The following is a 13223-nucleotide window of genomic DNA, read 5'->3' on the forward strand; positions in this document are numbered from 1 at the left end:
GAAAAATATTTTGTAAAAGTTATTTTAAAAGGCATAAAATGTTGATTCAAATCATTCATATTTTTTTATTATCGAGGAGATTTCATGTTCTTGATGTGGATTTTATAAAAAGTCTAAAATACTTGAATTTTTGGCTTTTGAATATATTTTATTTTAAGGCTACAAACGGCTCTCCATAATTTTGAAGTCCAACTTAGAGTTAAGTTTGACTTATGATCTTTGTGAGACACGCCCCCAGGTCCTGGTAGATGGTTCCAGGGTCTAACAGTGCGTGGAAAGAAAGAGTCAACGAATTCAGTAGTCAATGGGTTGATAGAGAACATTTGGTTTTCCATTTGTGATCTTTCATCTTTGTCCATATGCATGTCTCTTTTTACAATGCACAAAGTTTAGTTTAAGATAATTAGTCACCTTTTAGAATTCTCTTTCGTTCATCTCACTTCAACTCATTGTGTGAATATACATATTTTTGTGATGTGTTACTTTCAGATTTTACTTAAAATTATAGAAGAGAGAAAAACAAACAAACAGCCTGGCAGCCTTAGATATTTTCAACTGCTTGTAGAAGTTTTAAACTCCTCTTCCTATTTATATTTTAAAATTCATGTTTGTATATCACTGCAGGTCAGTATATTTATGTCATTCCTAAAGACTTGTTTGCACGCAATGCTGCAGTAAGTCAACCCAGCAGACTGCCGCAGTAAATTATAAATCTGTTTAACGTTTTAATGATTGTCAACTGGGGTGTGGAAAATCATCTGTTACACAGGCCCCTAAGCGTACTTCTCTTTGTGCTGGAAGATATATTAAGTGCTATGCCAGTGTTAATTTACTTTGCCTTCTCAGTTTTGACAGTTAACCTTATCTGCCGAGGCTTCATCTTAATCCAATGTACTTCCAAAATCAGTATAAAATCATGCCAATGAAAAATAAGAAATAGAAATGACGTGCCTAGAATATTTAGCAAAGCTTCATACTAAAATAGTCTTTTTGATGAATGAAAATGAAAATACTGTATTTTGCAAAGGGAAAGCACCATACAAAATTTTGCATCATAGATATATTTTCTGTCAGCAAATACCACATGTATTTTTGCTTCAATATAAACATGTACATGCAGTGCCAAATGTGTGATAAGTACTTCACTGTACCATGCCAGTTACATGATTTTAAAGGTAAAGACCAGTTATGGTCATGCGATTGCATTGTGAAAGAAACGTTGTGGAATCGATCAGAAAAGGTTGATCATCTAGCATCTAGCATCTGCAAGGTTCTGGAATCATCAAAATGATAAGAAATTTGGCCCATTCTTCGTAAAGTTACAAGCACTATACACAGAAAGATGTGTATGGGACTACCCTATATCTCTCACAGACCATGAGAGAAACAAATTTACCAAATATATGAATTAGTAGGCGGTTTCCCGGCAAATTTGTTATCATCATGTATTAGTCAAAACATATTCTTTCACATGATTGGTAATGAGAGCTTCCATTTCATTTTTTGAAATTGGGGCATTTCCAATACTGGTCTTTACCTTTAAAGGCCTGTATAAGAAATCATTTAGTATGTATAGAATAACACATGTTTTATTTCATACCCCTCAGAAATTAAAAAAGGTTTTTGGACCTATATGTAACTCTATTGTCATTTTAAGGTAAGTGCAGACATGTACTTGTATGTCATCCACTTTTTATTCAATGCTGTGTTAAAGACATATATAGTGTATTTCGGAGTAAAAAATTGTATGCAGTTCCATCTTAAGATGTATATTTCATATATATATATATATATATGAAAGAAAAATGCTCAGTATTACATTGTATTATAAATGTAGATAAATTCATGTTAATGATTGTATCTTAAGCACAGGTGAATGGGTTACAATGTAGATAGAAAGTTGTATGAAATCGCTTTAAGTCGGGGTGAAATTTGTATAGATAATTAAATGAAAATATATGCCTAAAATTGCCAATCAGTTTAAAACAAAATGAGTTAGTGATATTCTGTGTAATCTAAATATGTATTTGGGCCCCTTCAAGCACAGCTAACTTTTGGACCATGCTATACATGTATATGAAAATGTCAGAATTTATCATTTAACACCAGTATACCTGCCTTTTTTAGTCCACATCATGTGTTTTAATATAATTTATTTTAGACAATGTGTATTGTTATAATAGACTTTTCTCCTGTATGATATGCTACTGTTAAGTTGAAAAATTAGCCAGAGTCTTAAAATGCGTTCTTATATAGATCATTATTTAGATTTTTTTTGTTAATAACTGTAAAGTAAAATATACTTAACGTTAGACTTTTCTCCCATCCATATCTTGTTTCATAATTATCATCCCCAAGTCTTCCATTACATTACTTGTAGCATCATTTTACAGGGTCAAAATACATATTTATGCAGAAATTTGCTTTTTTTTGTAATGCAGAAGTTTTTCTGACCAAAGTGAAATCAAGACAACTTTTTTAATATGACGTACAAATGGTCTCTCTCTCTATTACTCTTTCTCTGCTCTCTCTCATTATATTGCATTTAAGACTTGGGATCTTGCAGAAACCATGTTAAATAGGAGTATTTAACAAGTCTTAGTAATGGTGTACTCACCTCTTGGTTAAACATATATATTGAACTGCAAGGGAAACAATGAATACATTGCAATAGGCCTTAATGAAGTTGCCCCCTTAAACAAAATGACGATTAACAGTAACACCAGTTAGAATTAGTGTAGTTTATGTAGATTAGAGAGTTCATACTTCCCTGGATGAGAATTGTAAATATGCCGCATTTATTTTATTTTCCATCATATTATAGTGACAGACCACCTGTTTTAGCATAACTGTAATTTTTAATTTTTTATTTTGTTCTTTGTATCATTGTTATGAAGGAGACACTAAGCAGCAAGCCTCTTGTTTATCCCTCACCAATTGTGTAAATGCCATCATTATACTAATATATCATGTCAAATTGCAAGTTAATGTACCGAATTATATATATTCACAGATGATATTGAAATAAATGGACTATTTTATAGAACTGGGATGACTGACAATAGTTCTCTTTTCTATCCGTATGTATGAAGGTTAGATGCTGCTTGTAAGTGTCGGCTTGCATGGTAATATAGATATACAGTAGGCTTGCGGGTGCACCATGTGCTATAGTTCTCCTTAGAACTATAAGCTAAGAAAGATAACCAACAGTCTTTTTCAAGACTATACCAAACAGTCCTTTTCAGGACTACAAAACCCTCAAGAAAGATTACCGAGAGTCCTTCTCAGGACTCCTCAATCCTCCCTCTCTATGTATGTGTACGAAGGTTGGCAAAGGATGACGATAGACATCGAGTATTTTGACATTTGATTTGCTGGGTGGCGGCGGGGGGGGGGGGGGGGGTGATTGTCCAGGGGGTAATTGTCCTAGAACCAGCAACTTTGCCAATTTCTTAAATTTTGGAAAGGTTCCTAACACAGTTAATTCGAATGATTTTGTGTTTTTTCAGAGAGAAAAAGATGCCCGTACACCTATGAATGTAATACATTCCAGCATTGGTAAAGAGGTCCACATTGAGTCCTACACTGATGTAATAGCACATGATAGCTGAAAAATTATCTCATCTTACTTAATACTAAAAGGACCTTTAATCAACCTTGCTTTTAAATTTAAACATATCAAAGAGGAATACTGACGAACCACGACATCTTCAACTTTAACGCGCTCTTTAATCTTCTTATTGCATCGATGTTCGCTCGCTACATTATGCCCAGATACATTAAAGGATTTTTATTCGCATAAAGGTGCGGATGTAATTTCGAATCTTTGATGCTTGCACTTGCAAATGGCGCAATCCTTTTCAGAAACCGGAGACAGAATTATGTCGACGGTAGGCATCAAAAGGATTTGTTCAATATAAGTCCAACGTTCGTATCAATTTTGTAATATAGTCCTATTGATCCCGAATAGAACAAATAAAACGTCTGCTAGTCATATTGACATTTCCATCTTCGAATCCATCGTTGACAAGTTATCTATAGTAAAACTTTGCGAGCAAAAAGCTTTCGGTGACAAGCATTTTATCATCACGGTTCTGCCCATTAATTAAAGCGTCGGCAACCATGTAGCAAATAATGTATTATAGAAAATTCTCTCAGAAATTGCACGTTTTCAAACTCTATCTTAATCAGACAATTTAAATCTCACGATGCTTTCAGAAAATGACCTATTCATTTCTTTCTTTAATCAAAGAGAGCATTTCTCTCTGTTAATATAGATTTATGTCATAAAGTCATAAACTTGGTCCTTTGAAAGAAAAGAAAATATGATTTGAAAAAATACATCGATCTGGCTCCTAAAACGGGTACTTTACATTAAAAAAAAATATATTTACAATGATGCAAAGACTATACAAACACGTTTTCTTTCAAAGACATATCTTAGGTCATTTTATAATAGTATTACCTAATCGTCCTGTGAATTTCAAAATACTTAAAGCATGAATAACAAGTTATGATCATTTTGGTAAAACCTAGCATTTTCAAATGTTACAAGAAAGTGCTTTAAATAGCTTCAGTGCACAATATACGTATGCCTAGCGCCTGAAAATTTCGTGGCAAGCCCTTAAAGTATCAATTATTAAGACAAAAGGGGGTTATAAATTAAGATTCATATGATTTAGGTAATTCAGCGTCTTAGGTATGTCTTTTATAAAGGCATAGCGACCGTATCAATACAAAATTCGAAAACATTCTGGAGAAACCTATAGGGCATGTTAAGCAATGTTCATAAATCTTCTGAGAATGGATATCATAAAGTCGTTATTGCATATCTTGAGGTGAATATTTGAGTTGAAAAGGTAATACATTTGTTATTTCCACTTAAAACAATAATTCGTGTTTCCTACAGTATATTGCTCTTCTCTTCTTCGAAACCTACTTAATCATTTAGGTTGCTTCTTGTTCTCGAAAAACATTTTGAAAACATGTTCATGAGTGACATTTAACAAATGTCAGCGATGATTTTACCAAGATATTATGGGTAAGAATGGAAATTGAATGTTGCGAAATGTCAACAGGTATACGCTCATTGTGCATTGATGCTTTTCAACGCGCGCTCCTTGCACAATTTGAAAAGTGATTCATTTTACACAAAGCGATCATTACTCAAGATACTGTCAAAATCTCGTTGCATTTTTTTCCTCGAGACACCCCATATATATATATATATATATATATATATATATATATATACAAAGAGGGAGAGAGAAAGAGAGAAAGAGAGAGAGAGAGAGAGAGAGAGAGGGAGGGAGTGTGTGTGTGTGTGTGTGTGTGTGCGTGAGTGCGTGAGTGTGCGTGTGTGTGTGTGTGTCTGTCTGTCTGTCTGACTGTCTTTGTTCAACGCACTGTTTTATTCCCCACCCAGTAACGTGGCGCAAGTGAGATCTGGCAGTCTTGTAAAGATTGTCTGATGTTCAGTCCTGCATGCAGAGATTCAAATGAAAATGGTGCCTACATGTACTGGGAGGATCTATCAAGACATATTATGAAACCCATGATTCAATATTGATACTTCAAACAATACAACTTTTAAAAAGTGGGACATTTTTTCTGACTCACTCTGTATAATCATCATCTATTCAATAAGCCATGTCATGAACAACTCGATTAGTTTAATTGTTGAAAAACGAATTTAATTCTACTATGAGTAGGATAATGGGGGTGTTCATAAACGGATGAATGCAGTTGTGAGATAGCGCAAGCAAATGAAAATGTAGGCATAGAGATGTGTTTTAATTATTCAAAAACAATTTCCGCCAATAATTTATGTCAAAATGCAAAGAAAGAAAGAAAGAAGAAAATGGCCTTAGTTGAGTTCTTGTTTAAAACCACAAATGCCTGAAATTATTTAAAAAATACTCTAACTTCATTAAACATCAACCTAAGACCCTTACAGGGGATGAATTTCAAAATGTTAGGCCTACCATGATATTTCAATGTACTGTCTTTATTAAGTATAATAAGATACACCTATCCACATATCCCTCACGGCATCCATATATTATCTCTCTGGTTATCCCCCCTCTCTCTCTCTCTCTTTCTCTCTTTCCGTCTCATTGTCTCTGTCTATCTGTCCCTCTTTCTTTATGCCTTCTCTCTTTCTTTCTGTCTCTCCCCTCTCTCTGTATGTCTGTCTCAGTGTCTCTTTTGCGCTTCCACCTACGAATCCCTTCCTCCCTCCTTCGAATTCCCTCTCGTCATGTTCCTCCCCGCATCATGCTCTCCCATCTTCACCCTTGGTCTTTTATTCTTTATCTATATATTATCATTCATTATCTTGTTTTATTTTCTTCAACCTTTTCTCTTTTTTAATAATCTCGGTCTTTTTTTCCTTCTCTTTCTTCTTCTTCTTCTCTAGGGTCTTCCTCTAATTGGAGGCCATTCTCCCCCTTTTTTTCATTTCAAGTTCATGTCTATTTATAAACTTAAATAAAGTGATATTTGATATTAGTATTAGGTTGGACATAAATGGAGCTTTTTAATGAAATAGTGACGTCGTCAACTATAGAGGCCATTTTTTTGTAGATTTGGTGTCCTCTCTTTTTTTAATTTACGCATTACATTTTGCTCTCGAATGGCAAAAATTGTTTTTTGAATAATTAATACACATCAATATGCCTACATTTTCAATTGCTTGCGCTATCTCAAAACTGCATTCATCCATTTATGAACACCTACTTATCCTAATCATAGTAGAATTATATTCGGTTTTCAACAATAAACTAATCGAGGTACTCATGACATGGCTTATTGAATAGATGATGATTATAATATGTCATGCACGATGCATTGCACTTCAGGTCGCCATGGCGATCATTCTTCTCATCTCATTTCCATTTGTTTCTTACCAATGCTAGGAAATAATCATTTCATTTTGGCAGGTTTTGTAGTTTAGTAAAAAAAAAAAAAAAAAAGATTATGGGTATTGTATGTCTTTCCTTTTCTTGGGGGGGGGGGGGGGGTAGCCGTAAGTAAAACAAGATTAATCATATTATTTGTATACGATAGTGGATTCAGTGGAAATTATCACAAACCAAATACTTTGATGGTCATACAATATTTAGAGTTGCACTGTTTGCCTAAATATGTCATAGGATGAATCCCCCGAACATAATGTCGATAATCAGAGAACATTGGTGAGCATTTATCATCTCGCGCTATCAATATTTTTGATTTATTTAGGGTGTATTTCGGTATCTACATTTACAATATTTCTTCACAGAAAAAACATTAAAAGTTCATCAAATATTGTACAGCCATGAACCCATAAACATATGGAACAAAGTACTGTTTGGAAATCATTCCTCCTTGCTAACCTTCTTCCAACCGCATCGCATTATTTGGTTTCAAAACATAATGCACACTCATCACAATGGATTCTGTCTTTTAAAGTGTATCACGTGCATTTTAATTGGTAGGAGTGAAAGCTATCATGTAGATGTACAATTAAAGATAATCTGAAAGTTTCAGTGAAAACGGACCATATTATTAACGATAACAATTGGAAAAGCTGATCTGATCGATTCCTTAATTCTCCCAACTATATTATTACAATTTAATTACATTTTAGGTGAATGTAAATCGTCACAAAGCAATGAATTGGCTCTATATACCATTCCAGACATTTAAGTGTTGACAGATTTTTATAGCCTGTTTTATGACTTATTTTCAAGGAACAACGGTTAGGAAAATTTAAAAATGCCGGGTTGGGAGAATTTACTGTTAATCACTGTTAGAAGGTCTTGCACAGAGACACCTTCATAGAAAACCATACATATCTTTGCGGTTTGAGGATTTTCTCAGGATTTTTTGCCTGTTAGAAAGTTAGTACAGTAGAAGGAATATAATAAGTAACATTTCTTACGAAAATTACACAATTTTTTCATCAACCTTCAACAATGTTACCGAGTCACTTATATATATATATATATATATATATATATATCAGTGATGGGTCCAGGTGGGGGCCGATTCCAAAAGAAAGGGGGGATAAGATTGGCCCTTGGTCCCCATCAAGAAGGGCTAGCGCTCAACGAGCTGGCAGTGCGCTTTGCGCAGATGTTGGTTGGTTCCCCCCCCCCCATCCCCCACCCCCATTCGGAAATCCCAGATCCCCCGCTGCATATTATCTTAGATAGACCCTATATAATGTTAATATATATTGCCCAATCGATGTACACATGAAAGTTAGTAAAGGCACGCACTATGCAGCTCTTTGGATGGTCCAATGGTATACAACATCTACCACACACTTTGAGTCAGCCATTAATTGTCTGCAATGCTCCTTCCAGCAAGAACACACCCGCTCTACAGCACCTCAAACAGAATTCAATTTCAACCAGCCGCCAAATTGTAGTGTCGTTTATTAAATGAACCACACGAACCCATTGCACTTGGGCATTTTCAAGCTATCGTGTGTGTGCAAATAAGCACCTTTCACGCATTTCAAGATAAGAGCAGAGGACAATTTCTATTAAGGTAAGACTTATAAAGGGTCAAATGGGGTTTCATCAAAGAATTCTATGAGGATGATCATTTGTATTGGATAACAAATTTATAGAAAACTGAATGTTATACATGTATATTTCAAAGAATTACAGCTCACTTGAATCTTCTTATTTTTTTGTTGGGGGGGGGGGGGGGGAATTTTTAATAAACTTTTCTAATTTCTTAGAAGTTTCAACTTTGTAATGTCTACGTAGAACCCATTTAGCATGTTTGGTTATTAAAAACATTAACCATTTGGCTCCGGTTGTCTCATTTTCGCTCGCTGCCAGCACATTGCCAGCACAAACCACAGACCTCTACCTCCTGGACGGATCATCGCCCATTCCCATTCACTATACGTTACGTACTAAAAGGCTGTATTGTCTGACCTTTCATGAATGTTCATGTTTTTGCTTACTTCGGCAAAATGTTTGCTTTTACTAAATGGAAAAATGACGATGGGGGGTTGGATGAAAAGGACTAAATGAACTAAGCAGATGTGATCTATGATAATTCATGCTTCTTATCCTTCGTGTGCTTGACCTATAATCTTCAAATCGCTTGGCAAACTGAGTCCAAAGTTCGACTTGTTTCACATGTGTATTATAGGCAATGACGAGCTTGCAACCTATTTTGATCAAGAGACGGTGGGTGAACTTTCAAAAGTCAATGGGACATGAGGGTTCCAATGAAAGAGCTAGTGATTACGTACGTCGGGGTGGATGTGCTTTTCGTTTAAACAAAAAAATGTATTTTTAACGATTTTTTAAAAATTCCATAGGCTAACATGTTAGGCTGCTGACTCTGACGATAGTGGGCGTTGTGAAATGAGACTAAACGGAGCAATATGACATCATTCACAAAGCGTTTCATCTTCATCTTTTTACATAATTGTTCGTAAATGTCAGAAAACGGTATTACTTTTACAGTGATGATCGAATCCCTTACTTTTGTTTCTTTTTCAATATACAATAGATGCAGAGACATAAATCCATTGTTACCCTGATAGACTTGTTCCTACTTCTCTGCACTTCATCCGTCATTGGTAAGTTATAATGAATTTAGTCTTTTATTTTAAATAATAAGGAACATAATCGCTGGCTAGATCAGTTACATCTGTGCCAAAAGCCTAATTTCAGGGTTTTGAGACATTGGATATTGTAAAAGATTTTTGCTGCTGACGTCACGCATAGTTCCCTATTTCCCTCGGGATGCGCTTTCCAGGGAGCGTACAGGATTTCAAATGCCTCCGCACGGCAACTCGCGCGGTGTCACGGCGCTCAAGCCATGCAATTTACGCTGTGCGGTAACTGCACTACACTGCACGCCAGCTAAACATATTTACATCCTTCGATGTTTCATTTGAGCCGTGCAATTTTCTTTTATTTCTTTCTGATCTGAATGTAAGATGTGTATGTGAGTATAAGGTTCATGTTATTACAGAAGTGTACAAGGAATGAAACAGATGGAAGGGAAATAAAACAAATATAAAATGACTCATTCTCGGAACAAGCTAAACCTATTCGCACTCAGGAACATCATAGTACTTTTCTCCCTCGGGTCGATGGCCCTCGGGAGAATAGTACTAGTTGATGTTCCTTCGATGCAAATAGCTTCAGCTAGATCCTGGAGTGTCGTTGTATATTTGTATAATAGCCGTCATGAGGAGGTAATAGGAACTTTTAGATTTGCGTGGACTGATACGTGTGACGTCCATTCAAGGCAGTGCATTAAAAGGACGTCGATCGTAGCAATCCACGTTGTCGTTGTGCAAATCTAAAAGTCCCTAATATTAGATAGCTTAGACAGATACCGAGATGTGATCGGTCCAAAGCTCGTCACGTGATATCAATTGCGAGGATTCATTTTTATATTTTCCTGGTCGGTCATTTTCCAGTGTTATATTAACCAGCTGGTGAAATGATTTTTTTTTTTTTAAATCAATGCATGTCGCCCTCTAGAGGACTGTATGTCACCGATTACAAACATTATACACCATTACCGAGGGTCTTTTTTGTAATCAATATTTTTTTCCAAAAAATGCTGCATTTGTTTCTAGTCGGATCAATATCATCAATAACATGATACTTACTCAGTATTAGGTGCACGTGGGTTTAGTTTACTTTGTTATCCTTAGAATGGATGGACTTGGAAAAGAATGGATTTGATTGTGCCCACGACATGTACATTATATCAGATGATGTAACTTTGGGTATTCTATCCACAATGACTTATTCAATCGTTATTCAGGTATGTGTTTACCAGCAGATATTCATTTGAGGTATGAGGTTGTATATTTAATGACGTAATTCTGTATATTTGTATATAAATGTGTTTTAGCTCACGCACAGGGGTCTACAAACATGGCCGATGAAGTGTTGCATACGGAGGATAATCATTGCCAGCCGATTCCTGTCAATGGTGAATTGATGCCTACAGTGCCAGAGTACATGCCCTCGTTTCCCGTCTCATTGAAGGGTATTAAACGACATTTCGTTTGCAAGTTATCTGGTGAGTTTGACATTTATAGTAAGATCATAACCATTATGATTTGTCAGTCAAACTTGTTGACTGATTAAAAAAATAATGAATTGTTGGAGTGAAGGGTAGGCATAGGAAAATTATAATTCTTGAGCAATGAGAGTAATTATGCAATTAAGGACCTATTAACGACTACAATATATGCATGATTTAGGAAAATGAAACCTTTCTTAGGTGAGAGAGAGGGGTCAATGTCGAAACTTTTTCAGACGTAGAAATATGCAATAGAAAACGAAAGATTGAACGAGGTGGTACAAAAGGTTAGGCGTTAAGAATCATGATTTTTTAAAAATTAAATTCTCTCTTTCTCTCTCTCTCTCTCTCTCTCTCTTGTATGTGTTGCACTTATCTGTTTCTCTCTCAAATCTAATGATCACGAGTGGAAATCAACTTCCAAGGAGTCATGAGAGGGATCATTTAGTTTGGATTAGAAGTAAAGCTTAACACAATATACATATAATATAAATATATAGGCGTAAAGAAAATGGTCTAGGAACGTGAGACGTAGCTGTGCTTTACAATTTTATTACGAGCTTACGGCTTGTTCAGGTTCTGAATTGCAAACACATACAGAAAAAAAATACATTGTATGAACATATATACATGGCATACAAACTTAATATCACTCAATCATAGTCAAGCATCATTAACATAGCAAAAATTAGTACGAAAAATACTTTGGGATAAATTTAGAAATGATTATGCAATATCAAAGTGTTTTACCTTGCTTGTGATGCTTGACTAGCGATAAAAATAGAATATCAAAATTTAAATTCTATCCAAAAATGTCATTATTCAAACGAAATTCCTATCATTCTTTTACCATGGAATCCACCCAGGGATAGTGGTAAATTAATATTTTGAGAGTAGATTCAACGATATATATATATATATATATATATACAGTGTTCTCTTTCTCTTTTCTTTTCACCATGCCTATTCATTATAATTATTTTCTTCTGTAATACTGACTCCCCCTCTCTCTCTCTCTCTCTCTCTCTCTTTCTCTTTCTCTCTATGTATTCCTTCCCTATGATATTTTACTCTATCTCATCTATCTTATCTTCTCATAACTGTCGGCATAGGGTTATGTGTGTATATGTGTGTATGTGTATGCTAAGGTGTTTGTATGTCTGTGTGTGGATGTATACCGGTATCTGTCTATTTATAGTAGCTATTAAGTAGATCACAATTTCCTAATTTATATTTAATTTTGCTGTTTTATAATTTTCTCAAAAGTTTAGATATTTCTCTAACAAAGTTGTAAATTTCATATTGTATACCAGGGCCCTGCCTACAAGCAACCTGCTTATTAAGGGTATCCCTCCATGTTTATGTTTATATTGTTATTTTGATACAATGTGTTAATACAATGTTTTATTTGTTCTTTTTTTAAAGATGGAAAATAAACTGAAATTGAAAAAATTTAATTGAGAGTGAGTCAGAAAAAATGTCCCACTTTTAAAAAGTGTTACTGTTTGAAGTATGAATATCATGGGTTTCATGATATGTCTTGATAGAGTTATCCTTCCAGTACATTTAGGTACCGTTTTCATTTGAATCTCTGCATGCATGGGTGAACATCAGACAATCTTTACAAGACTGCCAGATCTCACTTGCTCCAATGTACAGGGTGAGAAAAACAGTGCATTTAACAAAGGCAGTCAGACAGACACAGACACAGACACACAGACACACTCACACACACACACACACACGCACAACGATTGATAAGGCCTAAAATAAAAACTTGTTGTATTGCCCTTTTCGACCGACCCAAAAATCTGAAAATCTACGGTCGGCATTTAATTTTTTTTTTTTTTTAAACCGTTTTTTAAGATTTTTTTAAAATTAATGAATAAAATAATATGTATTTTGTTGTTTAAATGGGATACAAATGCATGAAATCAAATTATTCCAAACTTCTCACTCGTGCAAACCATGGATAATTATGAAATGAGAAAGATATCAATGGAATGATGACGGTGTATTAAAGCACTAAAAAAACTGAGAAATATCAGCCAAAAGAGGGCGGGGAAGAAAGAAGAAGAAAAAAAAAACACAATAACATTCAAATCTGAAAAATATCGGCCTAAAGAGGGTGACAAAAAAAAACTTTAAAAAAAAAACTTTTC

General features: G+C 34.8%; 1 long non-coding RNA gene across 1 annotated transcript; it reads left to right on the top strand.

Annotated features, from left to right (window-relative positions):
- The first annotated feature begins 147 nt into the window (after nt 1-147).
- LOC115919826 lies at nt 148-3046 on the top strand. The gene is made up of 2 exons (XR_004062029.1): nt 148-1175; nt 1546-3046. It is a non-coding gene; the product is annotated as an uncharacterized LOC115919826 (long non-coding RNA).
- The last annotated feature ends 10177 nt before the right edge of the window (nt 3047-13223 follow it).

The sequence above is a fragment of the Strongylocentrotus purpuratus genome, unplaced genomic scaffold (genome assembly GCF_000002235.5).
Source record: "Strongylocentrotus purpuratus isolate Spur 01 unplaced genomic scaffold, Spur_5.0 spur5_scaffold_7, whole genome shotgun sequence".
NCBI classification, from domain to species: Eukaryota; Metazoa; Echinodermata; class Echinoidea; order Camarodonta; family Strongylocentrotidae; genus Strongylocentrotus; species Strongylocentrotus purpuratus.